The sequence below is a fragment of the Zootoca vivipara genome, chromosome 10 (assembly GCF_965207765.1).
Source record: "Zootoca vivipara chromosome 10, rZooViv2.hap1.1, whole genome shotgun sequence".
NCBI lineage: Eukaryota > Metazoa > Chordata > Lepidosauria > Squamata > Lacertidae > Zootoca > Zootoca vivipara.
This window is the reverse complement of record NC_142593.1, coordinates 28,700,630-28,724,456: the sequence shown is the minus strand read 5'-3', so window position 1 is coordinate 28,724,456 and position 23,827 is coordinate 28,700,630. Positions and strand designations below refer to the sequence as shown.

At 41.4% G+C, this 23,827-nt stretch overlaps 1 long non-coding RNA gene across 1 annotated transcript; it reads left to right on the top strand.

Moving 5' to 3' along the window:
* Positions 1 to 1,245: 1,245 nt before the first annotated feature.
* LOC148684413 (uncharacterized) lies at positions 1,246 to 5,395 on the top strand. Its single transcript, XR_015946200.1, has 3 exons — positions 1,246 to 1,366; positions 1,666 to 1,783; positions 4,189 to 5,395. It is a non-coding gene; the product is annotated as an uncharacterized LOC148684413 (long non-coding RNA).
* The last annotated feature ends 18,432 nt before the right edge of the window (positions 5,396 to 23,827 follow it).

Below are 23,827 nucleotides of genomic sequence, written 5' to 3'. Positions count from 1 at the left end.
AATAGGATTGGTTGTGTAATGACATCACTGTTACTCGTATCAAGAAAGGTTTGTGTTTTTCACTGAAGTAGCAGCTGATCTGGGCTGCAAACATTCAAACTTGTTTGGAAAAGGAAGCTCTTTCAAGTGCCATTTCCCCCAGAGTTCCTTTTTCATATGAAATTCTTTTGCTGGAGATCATTTGATTCTGCCCTAATTTTTGGCATTTGGATGTTCTTTCCTGAAATTTATTTTATTATCAGACTTCTCCTTCGCACAGTGTCCTCCCTGAGATCACTTCAGCCCTATCTCCCCAAGAGCTGATTATTATGAACTCATCTTCCCCAACCCAGCCAGCAGACAAAGGGTGATGGGAGTTGTAGTTCAACAACATCTGGAGGGTATCAGGTTGGGCAAGGCTACTATAAGTGCTTTTAAAAAGAACTTTCTCCTCCCATAAATGTGTAAAAAAGAAAGAAAACATTTACAGTAGTAAACTGAGGGTGTGTCCTAATAGTGAGAAATAAAATGTGCTGCTTTTTTTTCTCATTCTGGACTCTAGGAACGCAGCTGACCTGTATGCTGTGAGTAGCTACCCTCACCCGCTTCTAATGAACTCCCAACTTCTCCTTTACCCACACCTACATCAGTATTACACAACCAACAGAAAATCAGCTATAAATGTTCCTTTCTGTTATTTCAGGATGGAAAACCACAGTCTTTTAAAGTGCTATTCCCACAAGTTTTCAATGAATCAGGTAGAGGAAGTGCAAATGGGGGGGGGGGCACCCTGTTTTTAAAGTGTTGTTCAGCTGAGTGCACTTTAGCCATTTTATTTTATTTTATTTTATTTTTTTGCATAGACTGCCAGCATATTTCAAACAAAGATTCTCCTCTTCCCCCCATTTATCAGATGCCGGACATTTTCTTGCAATCTCCTTCCCCCCTGTCACCTCCCTTGTTTGACGATATATTATGAGGGAATAACACTGAAGGTTTTAATGTTAAATCTTCAATGCAGGCAATCATTTTCACGGCACTTATTGACACCCCTTGCATGCTTTCTGTCAAATAATCTTTTTTGCGTTTGGAAGGGTTACTCCCACCTCTCTCTCTCTCTCTCTCTCTCTCTCTCTCTCTCTCTCTCTCTCTCTCCCCCCCCCTCGCCCTGTGGTAGAATAACACTGCAAAAGTATTGAACTGCTGACACAATTGAAAATATGCCAGCCCTCAGCAAGCTTGTTGTTATAGTTGCAAACTTGCATCCCCAGTATTCTCCGCAAGCAGCTGAGAAACAGGAACAGCTCGTTCTGGAGTGCCTACAGAAGCCACTGCCATGAGGGAGGGAGGGCAGCCGGCATCTCCTCGGTTTTAGACCCGGAGAAAGGTGAGGGAGCATTCCGAGGCTCTTTCGTGGCATGGCCAAGCCCTCAGCGTGTGAGCTTTTTCATGGGCTTTATTTTTAAAGGTGCAATCCATTTCCATTCCACCACTATGCCATCTATAATTTAAATTTATGTGACAAAGCTCGAGGTTTGCCAGTGAAGCAGCTGGAGCAAACTCTCCATTTTGCCACTGAGCATGTGGATTTGTTGAAGGTATTTCACCTGACAAGCCCTGTTGAAAGTACCCCTACGTCTCCTGACAAGCATCCATCAACATGCAATATTTATTCTTCTGTTTTAGTTTCGCAGCAAGTAATTGGCAGCTCTTCAGCAAGGAGCAGGTTTCCCGCTGAGCCAGCACCACCTGTACAGCTTTGTGAGCCCAGAACAAACACTCTGAAGTGAGAGTTTTCATAAGGGTATGGATACAATGAACAAAGTACATTTACTAAAATGAAGGGGAACAGAATTCTCTTGTGTAACCCCTCTACTCTTATCACTGCTCTTTGACATTTTATTTTGCACTAGGGGAAAAAAGTGTAGGGGAAATGTTTATCTATCACATTGTCTCATACATCTGACAACCTAACTTTCCACAGCAGACCCATCATATTTATGGGTCTCTGTTTTTAGATATTCACCAACAGACATCCTCCTGGTAAGAGTTTGATTTTGAAAATATATGCCCTCTGGACATAGATACCAGGAATGGGGTACCTGTGCTTCCCCCCCCCCCAATGTTGCTGGACAGCAGCTCCATTCATTCATCACCACTGGCCATGTGGTTGGGGGTTGATGGGAACTGGAGTCCAATAACATCTGGAGGGCCACAGATTCCCCAGTCTTGATCTACATTGTTTGGGGCACCTCCTCATGAGGCAGAAAGGTGAAGGTTCCAGAAAAAGTAAGCCTTCTCTTGCTAGTAATGTATGAGGCTGTCTTATACTAAGAAAGACCAGGGTAGAGTACAACACAAAATAAACAACAATGCCAAATTACAGGCAACAGATTCGTCCAAATACGAAGAGGCAACTAAAGCAACAGAGAAGGCTAATAACATCCCTACACCCACACCCTCACATGGAAAATACTTGGACCAGTTAAAATAATTAAAATGCCAGAGCGAATAAGAACTTGGTGTAGAGGGGCAAGGCACTATCAATCTAAACTTCTTTGAGAAGTAATTTGACCATGGCAACAGAGTTATTACAACCCCTACTTCTCAATTTCAGACCACCTATATCCTGCTCTATAGAAAAGATCAGATCTGGAGTACATCCCCCACAATACGTTGGACCAGTGAGGTTTAGAGATAGCACCCTGCTTGTAATGGCAGCCATGAAGTCCCAAGTTGGTCCTTCTAAGGCAACCTCAGCATGTATTTTGGAATTTCCAGGACCACCATTCATGGGTTCTCCAACACCATATCAGGGACCACATCAGCCAGCTCAGGAAGGAACTGATGGGCAGTGTGGTCTTCAGTACATCAGCAAAATCCCTAATCTGCCTTTCTGGCCCCCAAATCACCACATCAGCCATTGTTGTTCGATGACTGTCCCAACCCACCCATAATCAGTCAGAAAAAGTTGATACCACGGTGATATACTGAGATCTCTCCCTTCTGAGAGTCATCAAGCCATTGAAAAGGATCATCTGAGAGCCACTAAAGGAAAATAAATGTTCTTCTAAACGTTAGAAATCTTCAGGGAGCTATCTTCTGAAGTATAGTTATAGCCAGGCATGGTGAATAAAAGTGGTGGCAGCTCATTACTGTCCGTCTCTTCTCTCTTTGTGTCTTTAGAATTTATAGGTTTACTTTTCTTTGTGTGTCAGTAATCTCATACTAATGTTCCTACCTCAAAACAAAAGAGCACTATTGTGCATCACGCTACAACATCAACAAAATTGCCAGCACCAGTTCATCTTAATGATTGCTATTAGAAATGGTGCAACAAGCTGTAGAATTTACATATCTTCACCTTTAAAGGCTAGGTTGATGTTTGCAGGCCTAGAAATAGACACTGTGTTCTCTAAAACTGATGGGGCCATCCTGATGTGAAGCAGGATGTCAATCAAAATGTGCTGCCCCCCCCCTAAAAATTTGCAGCTCTGGGGGTAGTGTTTTTAATTAGAGAAGAAGGCATGGAAAGAATGGTCTGTTAGGATCTCCTACACACGAGTAGGACCTTGGTAAAGACACATGCCCAACTGGCATGTTCTCTCCCTGCTGGTCGATTGTTCGGGAGCTTCAAGAGCTTTGTCCAGCCCGAACATCACAGCGACTGATGCCAAGAAACATCAGCACACTTACAGATCCGCAGAGTTTGAGCAGTTGTGTAACAGAACTCAGAAACTCAGCATTTTGGCTAATCTACTTTTATTTCAATATTAACACACACGGAGCACTGCAACATGGCTCCTTCTCTCTCTAGCATCAGACAGCAAAGAGAATGAACAAAGGACACTAGTCCCACTACAGGAAACACAGTAACACAAACATCTTGTCTCCGTCACTTCCCACTCTGTAGAGTCAAAACATGCACAGTCATGTGATAGACAACAATCCCATGACTGCAGACACGGGCAATGAATCTTCAACACTAACTCTCCCTCTCCCAGCACGGCCATCCTAATCTGATCTACCCACATCCTGGCTCCTATCTGAGTTTTTTTTTAAAAAAAAGTCTATTCTACTGGTGCCCTTAATGGGGGCTGCAATAATGATGTTCAAAAGATGAAGCCAATGCAAATATGAATTCTCTAGACTAGTTCCATTAATTTTGAATGGGGCAGTAAAATTCATTTTCCTTTTCACTTCGTAAAGAAACATTGCAGCCTCCAAACAAAACAGCTGAGTGTGGCACCTCTGAGGATCCAGGCTATTCCACACCCTAAATCTTTCCAAATGCCATCAGGGGGAGAAGAATCCGAGCAACAGGAAGTCAGGTTTTTCTTACAAGATTCAAGACTCTGAACAAATGACCTGCTTTCACCAGCTGCCACCTGGGACCAGCTGCCCCAAACTGCCTTCTGATGTGGTACAGCCCTAGGAGAGATGCACCACATGGAATTTCTGAATGTGTAGTTCAAACATAAGCAAAAAAGGGAAATGGGCATATGTTACCTCCTATCATGGTTTCAAAATAATATTTGTAATAATAAAAGTTGTGTACCGTTAAAGTAACCAAAAGAAGAATGGAAACAAACTGAAGGTTATAAGCAAGCAACAAAGAAAGAAAGCTGGGGAGGTTTTATTAATTTTTGCATTGTTGGTAAAAGCAGATTAGGACTCAGCTTTACAGCTGCAAATAAAACATTTTAAGTGTGTTTTAAGTGCAATATATGATGTGACACTAGATCAGGGGTAGGCAACCTAAGGCCCGTGGGCCAGATGTGGCCCAATTGCCTTCTCAATCTGGCCCGCGGATGGTCTGGGAATCAGTGTGCTTTTACATGAGTAGAATGTGTGCTTTTATTTAAAATGCATCTCTGGGTTATTTGTGGGGCATAGGAATTTGTTCATCCCCCCACCCCCCAAAAATAAAAATAGTCTGGCCCACCACATGGTCTGAGGGATGGTGGACTGGCCCACAGCTGAAAAAAGGTTGCTGATCCCTGCACTAGATGGTGATGGTGAGCCTAATGGAAAATTCAACATATTTTTAAAAACACTGTTAAAAAAAGTATTTTAAAAACGTATTATATATGTGTGTAGATTCCACTAAGATAAAATCTATCAATTTAAAAATACCTAAAAATGCTGTCAATAATCAAAATGGAAGATGGAGAAAACAATTTACTCATGATGCAAACCAATGCAAACCAATGGGATAATGGCAGCAGATATTTGAGTGTTTAGTGAGAAATGGGAAAAATCTACTCAAAATGAGGAGGATGAGTATGTGGTTCTCTTACTGAAACCAATGAAATATGAAAGTGAGTCAGGGCCCATATCCCTACCCATATGACATGTTTCTTATAAAAAATATACATGAAATAAGCAGACTCTCTTAATAAAAGACTAGATAAGCAAATCTTGAGGGTGATTTATGGTTTGGGAACAGTTATCTTTTAGAGATATAAGAACAGTGCCTGTTTAAATGTATTCTGACTCTATGCTTATGCTTCTTGGTAGCAGCTGAAAGGTTTTCAGAAAGAAGAGCTTGGTAAAGCCCCAAGGTTTACAGTCTCTTAGTTACCAAAGTCAGTCCTTCCCACAAAGGCACAAATTGGAGACTTTTGCACAGAGGAAGATGCAATATTCCCATCCCACATAATACAGGCAGTCATTCACTGTTAACAGTACAAATCATGACACAATACCCTGATATTATTGAGGTCCTGAAGCTAATATGACACCAGTACATTGTATATTGTCTGTATATCCATAAATTGTACTGTATATTGAATATTATCATGATATCAGTAATGTTGACTGAACTTTCCAACATGTGGCTTGCTTTTCAGGACCGCAGGCTAGGCCAGCGTCTGATTATTTCCTATGTTACTTTTTAAAATTAGAACTGGCAGCAAAAAATAAAAGGTAGACATCAGAAGCATAAAACAGATGCATGCAGTGTTGTTGGCTAAAACAAACACCACTTTGGGATGTCTGCTTCCTTTTACTGGAAGAAGAAAGTGACATCCGTAGATGTGGCTTCCTGAAGACAAGAAAGTCAACTTTCCTAGACCATCAACAAGAGCTAAATCCTTCGTCCAAAGACAGACTCCATGGCAATCAACTAAATACTCCAAGTGCACTGGGGATATGTGACATGCTTGATAATGTCAATAATTTTACTTGACTTTTAAAAACAAAGCTAGCAGAAAAATATAAAGTCTTTTTAGGAGCAGTGGCAGAAGAAGAGATGAATGAAGAAAATTGTGCTACACATAATCTTGTCTTATAAACTGTAAATGCCAGCAGTCATAATCAAGAGTTTATTGTACAGGGCAATCTGGATGATTAGAAATTGGATTCAAGTTCATAAAAAACAGCTTGACATAAATCTTATCCCATTTCCCTACTAACATCAAGAGCCAAATTTATCCCTTACACAACTCCACTTAATTGTTTGGGGGCAAGAACAGGGATTCTTTGGGCAGGTAAATTCTTAAAAAAAAAAAAGAGACTGTATACATTTACATATTTGTTGAAACACTTTGAGTCATTCCTTGAGAAAGAAGGGCTGTTTGTTACACTAGTATTTGAAGTTATTCATTTCCCCAATGTAAGCAACAAATTTGAAAATAATGGCAGATTGAATTCACACAAATTACCGGTATTAGCTGGAATAGAAATACAGCCACTTTTCCTTTTTTGCTTAGGCTTTGTATAGTGAAGTATTTTTGTTAAAAATTTGTATGTTACTATATCTGAAACCATCCTAGTTTTTATCCTTTTTCAGAACACAGGGTTGTATCACTGCTGTCGATCAGCTGAAAGTAAGGCTTCCATCAGCAGAATGAGGAGGGAAGAAATTTCCACCTCTTACCTTGTGAAGCCTCCAGCACTCCCCCTCCATCTCTCCCAGCGGATTCCCCAACCCTCTGGAACAAGTTTATGGGGTGTATGGGGGAGGCTGCAGAGTGGAAGAATTGCTGGAAAATGCTTTGCTTTAATGGAACACTTTGTCAGATAAGTGACACAAGCAGATACACCTAGTAACCTGAAATTATATCATATGGGGCATATCACCCAGGGCTGACTTTGCCACACACGTTTTAGGCTGTATTGTGAGGAGAGGATAGATGGTAGCAGGAACTGGTGTCTCCTGTTAAAACTAAAAGGGAAATGCACCAACCCCCAGTGCAGCCCTAGTTGCACCAATCTGCAGCCTGGCCCTGCCGGCGGAGTGCGAGAGGCAGCGGAGGGATCATCGTGCCATGGCACCCGGTTCACTTAAGACGGCCCTGTCACTACCCGAAGGAGTCTCAAAGCGGCTAACAATCTCCTCTCCCTTCCTCATCCACAACAAACACTCTGTGAGGTGAGTGAGGCTGAGAGACTTCAAAGAAGTGTGACTAACCCAAGGTCACCCAGCAGCTGCACGTGGAGGAGGCGAGGAGCGGAGACACGAACCAGGTTCCCCAGATTATGAGTCTACTGCTCTGAACCACTACACCACGAGGAAGAAGAAGAAGAAGAAGAAGAAGAAGAAGAAGAAGAAGAAGAAGAAGAAGAAGAAGAAGAAGAAGAAGAAGAAGAAGAAGAAGAAGAAGAAGAAGAAGAAGAACCTTACTGGGTAGCTCAATTGCTTAGAGTGTGGTGCTGATAATGCCAAGGTTGCAGGTTCGTTCCCTGTATGGGACAGCTGCATATTCCTATGTTGGACTATGTTGGGGGTTGGACTAGATGCACCTCAGGGTTCCATCTAACTCTACATTCTATGATTCTATTATTCTAATAATGGTGGTGGTGGTGATAAAGTTGTTCTTTATCTCTCAGAATGACCATGTTTAAACACCTCTTGCATTTAACTAACTTGCATCTTATTCAAAGCACAGGTACCAAAGAGTATTCACTTGCAAGGATGGAGCTCATCTTTGGCACGGATGCAAGTCACAAATTGTGTCCTCCCTAAAAGAGGGCACATGTTGCGGTGAGACCTGGAGACTGACCGCCTGTGTTGTGGGTGGGTAAGATTGGACAGCCACAACTCCCAATTGGCAGGTCCCTCAAGGTTGGGTTCAATCTGGCCAATGAGGCACAGTCCAAACAGATCGAGGGACCTATATATATCCATGTACGTGACCCAGAGCTTCCTCTTTTGGCTCATGCATTCGGAACACCTTCCCACATCTCCCTACTTTTAGGGCATTTTTGTGATTGGCATTGCTTTGCCGTCGTGCATCGTCTGTCATTGGGACAGGGGCACGGCAGGAATTTTCCCCACTTGGCTGATTAGCTGTTGCCATTTGGGTTTCACCTGCCACATAGCAAATCGTCACAACTTGTAAGGTTGCAGATAGGCACTGGTTCAGGTGATAGGGATGGGAGAATGGTCTCACCATCCCTATGTGAAGGGTTTTCCGTTAAAGGAATCCAGGGACTCAACTGGTGCCCGTGCCTGAGTCCAGGGGGACATTTGGGTGGTGAACATAGTCTGTACCCGCTTTTCGTCTACCCAGGTGTTCACCCTTGGCTGACCTATGCTGGTGCCCTGGGTCAGCGCTGCCTGCAAGGGTGCAGGGAGCTAGTCGAACCAGAGCCTATGCAACCACTCACTTTCTGTAATCAATAAAGTTGTGACCTAAATTCTGCCAAAAACCAAACTAAAATTTGAGTCAAATGTGTCTTTATTTAGGTGGGAGGTCTCTGGGTCTGAACACACAAAGCAAGAATGCATCTTTGAAAGATGTGTGTCCATGCAGAGCTGTAAACTCAGGATAGTGCTTATGGCATAAATAAGCCAGATTTCTGACATAGCATTGTAATTGTTTTGTCCCAAGCTTTGAAGCCGGGGTGGGTGGGGGCTTTTCCAGCCTGAGGGTCATATTTTTTTAATGGACAACCTTCTGGAGGTGACATGATAGCTGTGGGTGGGGTCAGAGGTGAAAGTTTGATGGGCAACCATGTGACTTTTACCTTTGTTCAACAGGCTACGTTCCAGCCATTCAAAAACCGGTGGTCTCTCCACACTTAGCTCTCCTTCTCCATCCAGTTGAGCAAAAGGCATAAGCATAGTTCAAGAACATACTCCAGCCAGACAAAAGCATTTGAGTGGGGTGCAGAAAAGGAAAGCCAATACTAGGATAAGTTCAGATATGCTTTATAAAGAAACATCAATACTATATCATGAATCTGTTATCAGACCTCCTCCATGTGAAATCTGAACCAGACCCAAAACTATTTGACTGACGCTTCATGAAGCAATGTATGCAGCTGGAATATAACAATGAGATAATTTTATAAGATGGTGGGTTGGTGGCAGGACTCATGCCAAACAATCCCAGATTATTAAGTACTGTTTTCTGGGCATTCTTACAGTTTTAAAGCATCCTTCAGATGAAATGGTTGTGCCTGGCAAATGATAAAAGCATCCTGCATTGGCATCATCATTGCCAATCTCCAGCCTATTTATTTCTGCCGATGAACTTCCAGCATATGAACAGTAGTTACAGACACCACAGATGGAAATCTGAGCGAGTTGTGATATAGCACATCAGGAGCCAGTTAAGGTAACTGCTTTGCAATCTGCAAGTTAGTCTTGTGAAAAGATCCCATGGCATTTTATGCAAGCACAGGGGGTGTTAGCCCCAGTCTCCTGGACTTGTTCCAAGTTCTGTTCTATGCATCTGGAACAGTTACTTTAATTCCCATTGGACAGGATACACTTGATTTTCCATCCTGACTCCTGAATGTTGTTACTTATAAAAATTCTGCAAGATGTCCCAAGGGCATAGTCAGTGTGTCATTTGCTTCGGAAAGATCCTTTCAATTCCAAGAGGGGATGAAGTCTAACTCAGTAGAACCTTCAGGAGCTGAACTTCTGCCTACTAAGAAATATGGTAAATATTATACAAAAAACAACAATCAGAACTCGGATATGACAGCTTGGAAACCTGCAGTCAATAAAAAGCCCCTTCCTGCCTGCCATCAGAACACAGCCCACCCCCCACTCCCAGGCCATGAATGAAGTTTTTGCCAAGCTTCTCCGTTTCTTGATACTTCAGTTCTTGTAACTCCTCTGCACATCTCTCTTTCAGCTGCCTGCTTCCCACACCTGTCCTTGCATTAAACCAGTTCACAGCCTACCTTTCTGCCACAATCTGGCCTTTATGCAATCTTCCCACTCTCAACTCTCAGTCTGCCCTGCCTCCCAACACACCTGCCTTAATCTTTAGCTTCCTTGCCAACTGCACATCCCGCTTATCTTTAGGGCCTGTGGGAGGCTTTTCATTGCAAAATGCATATAAAGTATTTGCTGCTTTCATTTCTTATTTTAAGCCAGTTCAACCATGTGGAGAAGTGGACTATAAATCTTTTAAGTAAGTAAAAAACAGCGTTTTCATTTGCCTCACATGCATTCTACCGTTTCTCAATATTATCTGGGTCTCTGCTTACTCGTGCACTAAGCGGTTAGAATGTTTGTCAATATCCGAGCCATCATTAATTTCTGGCCAGTGAAATATTTAAGATGACTGTTCAATAGAATACTGCAAATCCCAGTGACTCGCTCTTTACTTTTCTGAATATTTCATTGCAATGCTTGGAGCAGTTTCAAGGAGGCAAATGAGAGCACATATTTGAGCAGGTGTGGTGGCCCATTAACCGAAGATCAATGTTGATAATGTTCTAACCAACAGAAGTGTCTCACAGCCAGTATATTAGCCGCTATGAAGAATTAAGTAATATGTGTTGCCAATCTTGGGCATGATCCAGCCAGAATTAAGCACTTCAAGGTGCCAGTGAATTAGGCACATGTTCAATTTCTCCAGCTGAATTACAGGAACCTACAAGTGCTTCACTTTGGCTGGATCATGCCCCTCTGTTGTAAGTTGTGCATTATCTACCTAACCACTCAGCACATACATGCTGAGTGCCAAAGTTCATCGTGTGCATCTGATGAAGTAGGCTATTGCCTATGGGGGGGGGGGGCCTTCATGCATTAGTCTCTACTTTGGCACAGTGACTTTCACCTCTTATTATCTACATTTATCTCTCAGTAATCCAGTGAGGAGAACTAGGAGCATATGGCAATGGCTGCATTGCTTCTTAATCTTGCTTCACTGCAGATGTGCACCTTAGGACTCCAGAACAAATGGGTTTTGTTGGAAAGATTGTTCAAGTGCTGAGATTTCTTCCCTCCCATTTGCAGAGAGAAAGATGTTTCTGCACACAAGCCTTTAATGAGGCTTTGAAGCTTCTGCCACTGCCAGGTGCAATGGCTTTTCAGATAGGCCAGCAGTCTACTTCCCCCTTTGAGTTCCTACACTGTGGTTTAGAAGGGGGATTTTTAGTGCTTTTCCTACTCTAAAGGTTTAGCAATTATTTCCTCTTTTAGCATCACCACAGATTTGGGGACCCATTTGGGGTTTTTTTTTACAGAAGATGTCGAAGGGAGCAACTGCTGTTGCGAAGTTCATGAACATCATAGCAACAGCCAATTGTGAAAGTTGCTACAGGTTCCAGATCTCACCAGAAACTTATCTAGGTTTTTCTTTTCTGTAATAGAAACAAAGAAATCATAAATGAGGCTACATAAAACAATAAGTTCACATTAGTTTTGGAGACCAAAATATTATGAATCCTGTCTTTGTGGATTGTAAATTATCAAAGCACAATAGATCTATGCCAGTCAATGCATGCAGAGAATTTGCAATTTTAGCTTTAGATTCCTATAAAAAGAAACATTATCTGAACACCTGAAAGAAAAACTAGGAAAATGGAAGATCTATTTAAGATTTCATTGTTACAATAAACATCTGTAGTAGGATTTTTATAATGAAGTAAGATTTGAGAAAAATGTGATTTAATTTTCTCCACTTTCATCTTTGAATGCATTTGTGTGCATAGATAATACAGAGAAGAACCTATACAGGCAAACAGTAGAATTTATATTGCACAAAAAACTGCCTGTCCTGTATGTAGGATAGCAAGAAGAGGAAGAACATTTTATATATCATTGGCTATATCAAATTGGAAAATATACTGTTTAGTTTTGCTAGTTTATACCACTTTTCCATCAGCTCAAAGTTGTTTGTAAAGTTTTCAGATGGAGTATATAGAAAGCTTGTGCTGTGAAGACAAGAGATAGAGATTCTTTTGTTCAGATTTCCCTATTCCTTTCACAATTGGGTTCCTTTCCAGTAAACATTTGTGCATGAGAGCAATTTGCCATGAGGCTCTCATCACATCCTCTGCCCAGGAGGATCCCACAGTTGCAATCATTGACTTTTGTTAGTGACATGAATGAAGCAGTCACTGCTGAATCGCAGTTGGGTCAATGAAACTAATAGTATCTGAGGATCTTGCTTAGACTGCTCAGTTTGCTCCCTTATTAGTATACTGATGATCTATAAAGGTTTTACAGCAGAAAGCTGCTGCAAAAACAACTGCCCAGAGTTTATTGCATGCCGTACAATTTAGAGTCCTATAAGCTAAATGAAAACTGATTTATGTCCAGAAGCTATTCTTTAAATTTTTGCTTTTAGCTTTCCATTGATTTGAAATAATTCTTCTGTTGTGATGGGATTTGGTGTTTAATCTTGTTGTCTTTTTTTTAAAAAAAGAAATAATAATTGACATATTTTCTCTCATGGGACTGGGTTGTTCAAATTAAAGATTCATTTCGAGTGAATGTTGTCTATTATTGCAAAAAACATAGTTCTTACTAGAAGACTGAGCCAAGGAGGAACGTGGTGCTGCACGCACATGGATGTATTTTACTACATACGCACATGACTAGAACTAGAAAGTGATCACCATTCAGAATTTCCCACCATGCTACACAAAATAAGCAGGATGGCACCATTCATGTGTGATGGTATATGTCAGTGTTTCCCAACCTTGTGCCTCCAGCTGTTTTCGGACTACAATTCCCATCATTCCTGACCACTGGTCTTGCTAGCTAGGGACAATGGGAATTGTAGTCTCAAAACATCTGGAGGCCCAAGGTTGGGAAACACTGGTATATGTGATGCTCTTCCTGTCACTAAGATCACATTTATGAGCACAATGGCTTTGTTCTCCCTCCCCGGCCAGGGGCAGTACACCTCTGAACATCAAATCGTGGGAATCATAAGTGGAGAGGGTGCTTTGTCCTCAGATCCTGCTTGTAAGCTTCCCATAGGCATCTGGTTGGCCACTGTGAGAACAGGATACTGGACTAGAATGGGCCTTTGGTGTAATCTAGCAGGGCTCTTCTTGAGATCATACATACAAAAAAAACAAGTGTAAATTATGAAGCAGTTCTTGCAAAAAATAATAATGCAGTGTTAAGAACAAATGACAGACTCAAAGCCATCACTGTGACTGCGTATTCTCCAAGGTTTGTCAGATGGAAACCTGTGCATTTGTTTTATGTTACATAAGAATATGAGAACTCATGAGAAGAGAAGACTCCCTAGAAAAGACCCTGATGTTGGGAAAGATGGAGGGCACGAGGAGAAGGGGACGACAGAGGATGAGATGGTTGGACAGTGTTCTCGAAGCCACCAACATGAGTCTGACTAAACTGCGGGAGGCAGTGGAAGACAGGAGTGCCTGGTGTGCTATGGTCCATGGGGTCATGAAGAGTTGGACACGACTAAATGACTAAACAACAACAGAGCCTATTGAAATATCTGAAAACTTACACAAGAGCTGACCATAAAAAATAAAAATAACATAAAAATAAAAATCAGGCAATATAGAGCATTACATGCAAACCTAATATACTAGATCTTGTAGTAAAATTATGGAAACAAGGAACTAACAGTTGCATTAAAAGAAAAAGAAAAATTCAGAGAAGCTATTGACAAATGCTACTTAGTATCTCTAAGAATTTCAGGGCATGGTGTAGTTTTTTCCCATTTATAGAGCTAGAGTGCTATAGTGGTTAGTGTGTTGGACTAGGACCTGGAAGACTAGGGTTCAAATCCCCACTCAGCCACAAAACTTACTGGGTGATCTTGGGCCAGTCACTAGCACTCACCCTAGTCTACCTTAGACGATTGTTGTGAGGATAAAATGTAGGGTGTTTAGAGGGTGCCCCCAACTTCATACAATTTCACTTATACGTGTGGGGCCCCAGAATGTAACCCCCACATAAGTGGGGAGTCACCTGTGTAAAAGTACAGCCTCAGTATCATCATTGTGACATGCCAGTGCCAGAGGAGGGGGAAACTTAAACACGATGCAGAGTTTCTAAAAAATAGACCAGAGGCAATTGTACTTCATCAAGCAGAGCTTTACTGCTACTGAAGTCAAATTAGCATAATGGTCACAAATCCAATACATTCAAGTTTGGCACAGTCCATAAAATTCCAGTTGCAGCACTTACAATAAAATTTACAAACTTACAATAAGACTAAACCTTAACACTATAGCATACAGAACAACACACTAGAACAAAGAGATAGAAAAGAGAAAGTGAAACCCAGGCTCCTCCTGGTCTTACAATTATAGTCAGCATGACCTTGACAGAAAGATAACAGAACCAAATTAAACCAGCTGTACTCAGCTTCCCTGAAGAAATAATCCAAACAACAGAAATCTTCCTGTTTCTCTCACTTACAAAGAAAGCTTATACAGTACAACACTCTTGAACCAAGCAGAACAGAAAAGATCTCTACACATGCAAACTGACACATTGGGGGGGGTGCAATTTTCTTTTTGCCATAGTTAAACTATGGGACTAACACCCCCCCCCCCCAATAAGATGTAGTGATGGCCATCAACTTGGATGGCTGTTGTTGGCTGTGTGTATTAGGAGGCAGCTGTTAGGTTTTCAAGTGTGAACCCTTGGTCCGTATAGTTAAAGCTATGGTTTTCCCAGTCGTGATGTATGGAAGTGAGAACTTGAACATAAAGAAGGCTGATCGCCGAAGAATTAATGCTTTTGAATTATGGTGCTGGAGGAGTCTCTTGAGACTCCCATGGACTGCAAGAAGATCAAACCTATCCATTCTTAAGGAAATCAGCCCTGAGTGCTCACTGGAAGGACAGATCCTGAAGCTGGGGCTCCAATACTTTGGCCACCTCATGAGAAGAGAAGACTCCCTGGAAAAGACCCTGATGTTGGGAAAGATGGAGGGCACAAGGAGAAGGGGACAACAGAGGACAAGATGGTTGGACAATGTTCTCGAAGCTACCAAGGTGAGTCTGACCAAACTGTGGGAGGCAGTGGAAGACGGGAGTGCCTGGTGTGCTCTGGTCCATGGAGTCACAAAGAGTCGGACACGACTAAATGACTAAACAACAATACAAATTTAATAAATAATTATAATAACAACAAGGAGCATTCATCTTGATTTGCTTGTGGGGTGCTTACACATCTTCTCTTTAATCCCTCAATCCTCCCAGACTTTATAGTGTATTTTCTAACTTCAAAAAATCCAGGCTTGGTTTCCCTCCACAAAGTGGATGTGTTCTACTTGTGTGACTAAACACTTCGATCCATGTAAACTGCAAAAAACCACAAAGTTCTGGTATGCTCTTGAATCTTTCCCACAAAAGATGGATAGACTGGAGGCGCCTTTACTCTTTCAAGGGTAGGCTAGTGTAGCCCACCTATTGGTATGGGAATCTTCATCCATTGTGTAGAAAACAAGGGTGCTCATCTGGTCCTGGTCCACAGTAGCCTTTCAAGTCACTGGCCGTTTAAGACTTTTCAAGACTTTCACTAGTTTAGTTTGCCATGAATCCTCTGCACTAATTTCAGCTTTTGCCAGGCCATGGGCTTTTAGTAGGATCTGCTTTTCATTACATGGGCTTATTAACACATCTGCCAGAGATGAATTTATGTGTACATTTAAGGGTGTGATGGTTTAAATTATGATGATATTCTAAGATCATAAGAATGAATTATGTTCTAATGAAGTGGGTTACATTTTTGGTTTTATTGTAATTCTTGTTTTCTTTAGCACATTGCTTGTCCCCTCTTCTGTTATGTACTCAGTTAAATGAAATTCTTTTTTATTCTTTTTTTAAAAATCATAATTAATGCCATAACTAGTTGGACATAAATGGGATGAGTTCAACCAAATTCCCAAAGAGCAGAAAGCAGCCTGAGATGCAACCATTAAAAAAGTTGCATGGAGATTAGGAAACTTTGTGGCGTCCTCTTATTTTAAGCCACTGTACTTCTTGCACTTTTTGTTTAAAAAAATGCTGCACTTCATGGAAAAGAACAAGTCAAGATTTCAGTCAAGTAGGACTTGTTTCAAGTAGATGAACTTAAACCACAAAGCCTGCATTGTAACCAAATGGACCTTTATCGGATATGTTTATTTATCAGTATTGATTTATATTCTAGAAGTAGATGCATTAAGAGTGATGAACTTGTGGCCCTCCAGCTGTGGATGAACTAGAACTCCACCATCCCTGACCACTGGAGTCCAACAACATCTGGAGGGCCAGAAGTACCCCATCCCTGCATTAAGATAAGATACGAAAGAGAAAAACTGAGAAGGCACAGTGGGGTGTCTTAGAGGACCAGAAAAAGTGGAATCATACAGAGAAAAGAAGATTGTTACTTGGTGTCTGTAAATCTTGCATCATACTAATTGAAAGTGTTGCTTTAACTCAATAAAAGGTTGACCTGAAATATTGCTAAAATAACCTGCCACCCAAAGCAAATTAGGGGTTTTAGTCTTCAAACAAACTCCTATCATAGTGGTTTATGGGGGGGGGGCATACATGTTCCCATCCAAATGAAATAAATACTGTATGGTTCAATGTACCATGGAGGAGGAGGAGAAAACTACTGTTTATGTAGGAAGCAAATGACTCTTTGGCACAGACATTTTTTTAAAGCACTGAATGCTGAAAGAAGGTAACGCTCCTCACCCAAATGCTGCTGTTCCTCTCATGAGTTCCTGTTCAGGGTTGAAAAAGCCTTCAAATTCATTCAAAGTAAAGCATTTTCTCCCGCACTCATATTACAGCTATTTTGCTGTTCTAAGCAATATACCACTTCAACAAAATTAGCCTGCAATTACACTTGTAATAAAATGTAAATTTAAGGCGGAAAAATATGGAGCGCTCGTGAATTGAGAGCACTTAATTCTCACTTAGATTCCCACAGAGTGAAGGGTTAATTTAGTAAGAGAGATAAGAAGAATGCAGTAATTATTTCCTCCCTGTTTCTCAGCGAGGGAAAATAACTTCTAAGACTTTAAATTCAACGGCCTAAATCAACTGTTCATATTACCTACGTAGAAATCCCATGGAATATTAGAATGTACAATTACAATGTACAATATTAGAATGTACATTGATGTTCCTGAACCCTTTCACTGTGGTTAAGGTTTAATGCTTTGAATGTGTAACACTATGAAAATAAGATAAAGGCTTTGAGTTTCCCAGTATTAGTCAAAGAATATTTATTTACCTTCTCCCTTCTGACATCTGGTTTATTATGACAGTTTTATTCAAGAGATTTTCATGCTTACCAGTCCAGCATTTTAACCAAGAATAGCCTTGATTGATTTCTAATGTAGCCCTCATTGCTACATTAAACCCTAGTGGCTTTTCATTAAAATACCTTTAATTTCAACAAAGAAGCTTCATGATAATGGTTTTTTTCAGGGGGTACTCAAGGGTACACAGTACCGGCACCTCTTTTTGTTATTGTTAAAAAGTGTGACACTAACAACTTCATGGTGAGTACCGGCACCTATTTTTCTACGGGGAAAATCACTGGTCACTATATTAGTGCAACCCCAGCAAGTTCTCACAAACATACACAATTGTGGTTTTGTTTTTTTTTAAAAAAATTATTTTGCAAATGTAACATGGTTTATCCCCTGTGCTTTATCCTCCGATACAGTATACTTTGCATGGTGTATTATTATAGAAACCTTATCGAGAAAGAATTAGCTTCTGCTGTTTATTATGCACCACCAGAGCATGTATCTCAGAGTGGGGTAGACTCAGCAGGAAGAAAGGGAGTGATTGATAATTGTATGGGGGGGATAGAAACAGTAAAAACAAAAAAAAATAAACTTTGCAGCAGCAGATCTGCTGTTACTTACGAATTACTAACAACTTTTGTAAGTTTTACATGCTTATTCCATCTGCTATTCATTAAATAAAAGTTGCCATGGCAACTGCCACATGACATGGTATTTATGCTACATCTGATGTACAAAGCATAGTTTGTGTAGGAGTCTGTGTATGTGTATGATGAGGCAGCTGGCATCTCTGCCATTTTGTTGCTGCTCCGGTGGCAGGAGGGGGGGGGGGGAGAATATACTGCAAGTATTCATTTTGAGTACTGACATTAGTGCTCATTTGCCTAAAACCTCTGACCCCCTTCTCCCTCCCCCACCTCCTGCCCAACCACCCCCCATCCCCACCCAAATTCTAAGGGATTTCAGTCAGGCATAAAGCTTCACCTCTTCTACAACAACACCGGTACCTGCTAGGAAATTATTCGAGGAATGCAATGCTTAAGAGAAAAGGTCGTCTCAAGACTTTATGAGACAGTCCTTTTCCTTCATTGGCTTGTGTACACTCTCCCACACCTATATACAGTGTTTTCCTTCTAGAAAACAAGGTGCCTGTATGGTGTACCCTTGAGTACCCCCCCCCCCGGGGGGACACTGCTTATACACCAAATAGCACATAGCATGCTACCCAGTTTATTAGGGTCCACATGATGACAATCTTATGCAGAGTTACTAGTTGGGGCAGTCTGGGAGTAAGGTCCATTGAACTCAGTAGCATCTACTAGGGATGTGGGCTTGGGAGGGAGATTCCAAAGCAGATTCGCCCAGTTCGAACTGAGCAAATCATGAGCACGATTAAATCATTGGTCAATTGTGCCCGCTTGCCACCATGCCCTTTGCCCCTGCTACAAACTTCTCCAAAATGGAAGGTGGGGATGGGGGAAAATCGGATCCAGCTTGCATTTAAAGGTGGCCCTAACAGTGTGGTTTTCCAGCCATGTAGACCATATAAAAATGCATGTACTAGGGGAAAGTTTGTATAAAAATGCATATATTCATGTAAATAGCATAATATTAGGGGAAATGGTTTTGCAAAAAAACAAAATGAGTATATTAAGCAAAAACGCATGACGGTACGATTTGTACCCTGTTTGCATTCTGTCATCTCCGATAGGTTCCACAGCAAGCTGGGGAAATTAGTGTGAAGGGATCAAGAAAGCTTAAAAGGAGAAATTTGCTGATGAGTTTTCACAGGGATCTTAAAATAAAATAAAAAAGCATTCACAAACCTATGTGGAAATGTGGGGAACTGAAGAGTGGAAAAATAAGAAAATGAGAGAAATGAAAATTGATGGAATCGCTCATGCCTAATGGTAGGAAACAAAATTTCAGCTCCTGCCACTGGTGAATGAGTCAGGGCACCACATAGCAAATGGGCACAGTAGAGAAACACAGGATGCCATGAAGAAGGGATTTTCATGCACCAGCCGACACTGAATCACATTTAGCTGAACAATGATCACTTCCGATGAGTGAAAATTAGAGCTGTCAGCCTATTAAAGATCTTTTAGCCAAATTTATTGTTTTGACTTTCAACCAATTAATTAACTGATTGCATTTCTATATTGCAGATCCTTAATAAAGGTGGGTTTTTGTGTTTTTTTTTTAAGGATCCTGAATGTCTGTGACAGTTTCAATTAAGCATGACAACGCTTGAATTAAAACAAGCAAACATACCAACAAAAGCTATCACTCCTTGTCTGGAGAAAGGAATGCTACCTTTTTTTGTTTCAAATCTTGAGAGCAGATAATGAAGAATAAGGCTAAATTCATGGAGGCCGGGGATATAAAAAACAAAGAAAAACCCTACTGAAGAGGTCAGGATGTTGGAGCTACTACGGTACTGCAGTTTAGGTACAATAATATTGTGTGCCATTCAGACTTCCAGTCTATATCAGAGATGAGCAATTGGGATGAGGATTGTCACACTTTCCTCTGCCTGAGTGTGTGCTTTGTGGTTGATCAACTCCTGCTATTCGTGTCAGTCAACTATGAGAATTGGAAATGTCCAAAGTAGGCAGAATCAAGCCAAGATGCTTTCATGCCAGAATCAAACTATAGGGTACAATCTGGTAAGTCTACAAAGGAGGTGTGGGCTGGGGGGCCAGATAAAGAAGACATTTGGCTGACAGACTGAAGGTTCCCCACCCATAAGTCTTCCCTGGTCTCTTCTACAAAGCTGTGGCCCTATCTTAATAGCTGGACATTGAATCAGATCATGGCCATGACATATGCTAGCATCTCCAGAAAGCATCTTCTAGGAACCAGTTAACGCAGCTTTATGACGGTGTTAGTGCTGGCAAGGTAGTGTAGCAAGAGGACCAGAAGCTTTGCCTGGGGTTTGCCTGGGGTTTGTGAGCAGGTGTGTGTGTGTGTGTGTGTGTGTGTGTGTGTGTGTGTGTGTGTGTGTAGGGGGTCGATTTCTAAGCTCCTTTCACCTGTTCAGATTCTTTTCCCAATTACTAATTCCAGAAAACTGTGAAGTTCACCAGACCTGTTTCACTTGCTCTGTTCATTATAGCCTCAAAGTGTTACTACATTTCACCTCCACCGCCGACATTTTCCCGCTTGCGTTTCCAGCTATTATTACGTTGTCTTTCTTGATGGTTCCTCGGGTGGCCATGATGGTTGTGCAACAGGGAGCAAGGGAAACATCTTCAGCTTTACAAGCTGTTAAATCTTTACGCAGGTGTGTTCGAGACTAGCACAGCAGAAATTAAGTTATCCACTGCAAAAGTTAGACAATATGGACTGCATACCCAGAGGGGCAATCAGCACAGGCTTGGGAATAATCAAACATATCTGAAAAATAAACAGAGCTCGTTCACATTGAACTTCAAATCCCAGTTACAGTGCAGAACACAGATGTTAATCCCTTAAAAGAAAGAGGCACCTCTGGGCTGTAATTAAATCATGCACACTCCACACAACCACATAGTTTTCCATATAACACCATTTCATCCTTTGCTTAGAAAATGCTCCTTGAACCATCAATACGCAGTCAATGCTATGTGAAAATGATAGTAACATCTCTTTTCTTCATTTTTTTAAATATTGCAAATCAAGGCCACACTTCCCAAACAAAGAAGAACAATGATCCAGTGATTCTCACCTTAGAAAATACAATCTGACATGTATACAGAGTGCAACTGGATTTCCTGCCCAGGGGCCCAGTGATTTTAATTAAATCCACAGCTGTATTTCCTCCACATTTTGGGATCTTTCCCATCCTTCCCTTGGGATCATAAGAAGGTGCCTCATAGCAAGTTAGAGCAACAGTCTGTCTAGCTCAGGTCTGTCTTCAATGACAGGCAGTAGCTCTCTGGGGTTGCCAGGCAGGGATCTCTCCCAGCCCTACTTGGATATGCCAGAGATTGAATTTGGAAATGCAAGGCAGATTCTCTACTACTGAGCTAAGGCCTTTGCCCACCATTAGAGTTCCCTTCCATGCTGCTCCCACAACTGTTGTTGTTGTTGTTGTTGTTGTTGTTGTTGTTGTTGTTGTTGTTTTACAACATCCCAAAAGCACTTTGCAAGACCTAGTGTCAGGGACTGGACACTGGAGAAGGAATGGTGGAGACATCCGCCTCCCCCTCCTCCTGAACCTTCTTGAGAAGAGGAGGGCAGTATAGATTTACAATGGTGGCTTGCAGAGGGTCACTGCTCAGAGATAGAAGAGTGGTGAAGCTGGGAAATAATGGAGAAGAGGAGGGGGAAGAAGCAGAGCAGGAACAGCTGGCTGACATGTTCTCGCTAGAGAGCATTTGAGACCCCCCTTCTCCCAGAACCTGGCGAGCAGTGAAAGTAGGAGAGCTAAGAAGCAATTGGCCTTAAGCAGCCACCGTAAAAGGGGGCGGCGATGTTAATGACTCAGAAGGGAAGGGATGAGGAGGAGTTTACTCAGAGCAATGCCATTACTCCAAGAGGCTACCTTTCTAAGCCTCTCTCTGTGAATATTGAATAAAAGACTTGGGTAAGTGCTTTTCCTGTCTTCTATCCCTGGCAGATATCCATAGGGGGAAATCAGATTCCCTGAGCCTGACACCATAACATTTCAAACCTGGTGCATGCGCCTTCATCACACAAATTTACAAGTCAGAAAAAAAGAAGAGCAATGCTGGATCAGGCCCAAGGCTCATCTAGTCCGACATCCTTTTCCCTCATTGGACGGCTAGAGGCCTATAGGAAGCCCACAAGCATACCCTACATTTCTCCAATGAAAATAGGACGTCCTATTCAATAATAATAATAATAATAATACCCTATCCATCTGACTGGTTTGCTCCAGCCACTCTGAACAGCTTCCAACAGGTTTTAAAAAAACATAATAAAACATTAAATATTAAAAAAAAAAAAACTTCCCTATACAGGGCTGCCTTAGATGTCTTCTAAAGGTTGTATAGTTACTTGTCTCCTTGGCTTGGGGATCACATAACTCCGAACCCTCCATACATTTCTCTGATGAAAATAGGGACATCCTAAGGAAAAGGGGGGCATCAAATCAGAAACTGGGATGGCTTCAGTAAATCTGGGACTGTCCCTGGAAAATAGGGACACTTGGAGGGTCTGCACAAGCAAGACCTGAGCACAAAAGCAATTTCCCCATTTGAGATTTCTAGCAGCTGATATTGAGAGACTGACTGCCTCCAACAGTGAAAGTAGAAGATAGCCATCCTGGCTAGTAGTGTTTGATGGCCTTAGTCTCCAGGCATTTGTCTACTAATTGTATGGGTGAGGCCGTCCTCCATTGTGTGCCCATTTTGTGAAATGAGCTCCCAACGGAGATCAAGTGAGCAACTATGGCGGGGTGCTTTTGCAGACATTTCAAGATATTTCTCTTTTCCCAGCTCTTTCCTGGCTGCTGGTATTCAGTTCTTTGTACACTGTGAAAGGCAGCAGGTAAGGTTTTTTTTTTTTTTAAAGTGAAATAAAAAGATGTAAGGTGCGATTTTATGCAAATGTGTGTCATGGACCTCTGCTCGGAGTCTTTTTTAAGCTCTGAGCAAATTCCCCTGGTTATCACCATAGACCATGTCATGTTGCAGGAAGATGGCTTAATAAATGTGTGCGCATTGACTCACCACCATTTGTCCTAGCATCCCTTAGCATTTTAGGTATGCCATGCTTCTGTGACATCTCTGAAATGTGATGCATGTGCATCTCATCACAAACTCATCTAAGAAATCTGTAAGACATGTGCTATTTCATAAATTTCATACATGCCTAATGTAATAGATAGATAATAGTATTGTGCCCCTGCTGTTTCCTAGTGTTCTCATATCTGTTACATATAGCTGCAAACTATGAAGCAAGGCTAAAAGGCATGCAACTCAAATGCACTTTAATAAAGTCTAAACTCCGGCTGGCTAGAAATTCAGAAGTTATTTATTTATTTGTAATAGTTTCATTTTGGCTTTAAATGTAAAAAGCTTCTCAAGCACATTGAGAAAGCCAAAACATGATATATAGAAAATACAGTTCAGCTAAAATCAAGCTGAAGCATCAAGGTCTTTAAATGCCTTCTTTTACATGGAGGAAACCAGGTGTGCATCCCGCCAAAAGGCATTCCAAATGGAGCCACCACAAAAAAGTATCCGTCTTCTGTGTCCACCAATCGGATAGATCTTATATATCTTATTAGTGGGCATGTAAGAAGAAGAAAGTGACAATGGTGCAATTCAATCTCAGCCTCAAAAAAACTTTTGTTGCATTACATCTAACATTAACTTTAGGAAATTATTCACATTTGCTACTATATTGCAGCACCTACATTACACTAGCCTGTGATATTCAAGGTGTGATATGAT